The sequence below is a fragment of the Cebus imitator genome, unplaced genomic scaffold (assembly GCF_001604975.1).
Source record: "Cebus imitator isolate Cc_AM_T3 unplaced genomic scaffold, Cebus_imitator-1.0 Scaffold1275, whole genome shotgun sequence".
Classification (NCBI taxonomy): Eukaryota; Metazoa; Chordata; class Mammalia; order Primates; family Cebidae; genus Cebus; species Cebus imitator.
The window spans coordinates 3532-4777 of record NW_016108590.1 but is presented as its reverse complement, the minus strand read 5'-3'; positions in this window follow the sequence as shown (position 1 = coordinate 4777).

Genomic DNA, 1246 nt, shown 5'->3' with positions numbered 1-1246 from the left:
AAAAAAAAAAAAACAGCTGGGTGCGGTGGCTCACGCCTGTAATCCTATCACTTTGGGAGGCTGAGGTGGGTGGATTACCTGAGATCAGGAGTTCAAAACCAGCCTGGCCATCATGGTGAAACCCCATCTTTTTTTTTTTTTCTTTTTGAGACAGAGTCATCCAAGTCATGGCACCAAAAAACAACAATAACAACAACAACAAAAATGAGACAGAGTCTTGCTCTGTCACCAGGTGCCAGGCTGGAGAGCAGTGGCACAATCTTGGCTCACTGCAACCTCCGCCTCCCAGGTTCAAGCAATTCTCCTGCCTCAGCCTCCCGCATAGCTGGGACTACAGACACGTGCCACCATGCCCAGCTAAGTTTTCTTATATTTTAGTAGAGATGGGGTTTCACTATGTTGGCCAGGATGGTCTTGATCTCTTGACCTCGTGATCTGCTCGCCTCGGCCTCCCAAAGTTCTGGGATTACAGGCGTGAGCCACCGCGCACGGCCGAAACCCCATCTTTAAAAAAAAAAAAGCAAAAACTATTCTATACATCAGCATTTTTCCATGTCACTAAAAATTATTCATAAACATCACTAATCCTATAATACTTATCAAGACTGCATCTTTTTTTTCTTTTGCTATTATACATTGTGCCTTATTGAATAGCACAGTGCAATAGTCTTTCCTTTTTTTCTGATTCTTTCTTTGGAGTTTGGTGTGGTCTCAGCAAACTGCAACCTCTGCCTCTGGGTTCAAGCCATTCTCCTGCCTCAGCCTCCCGAGTAGCTGGGACTACAGGCATGTGCCACCACACCTGGCTAGTTTTTGTATTTTTAGTAGAGACGGGGTTTCACATATTGGCCAGGTTGGTCTCAAACTCCTGACATCATGATCTGCCTGCCTTGGTCTCCTAAAGGGCTGGGATTACAGGCATGAGCCACAGCACCCGGCCTTTTCTGATTCTTTCATGTCATTTTATTTTATTTGTATTTTGTAGAGATGGAGTCTCACTATGTTGCCCAGGCTGGTCTCAAACTGCCTTGCTCAAGTAATCCTCCTGCCTCAGCCTCCCAAAGTTGTGGAATTATGGAATTACAAGCCTGAGCTACTTCTCTTAGCTGAAATATACCTTATTTCTTTTTTTTTTTTTTTTTTTGAGACCGAGTTTCGCTCTTGTTACCCAGGCTGGAGTGCAATGGCACGATCTCGGCTCACCGCAACCTCCGCCTCCCGGGTTCAGGCAATTCTCCTGCCTCAG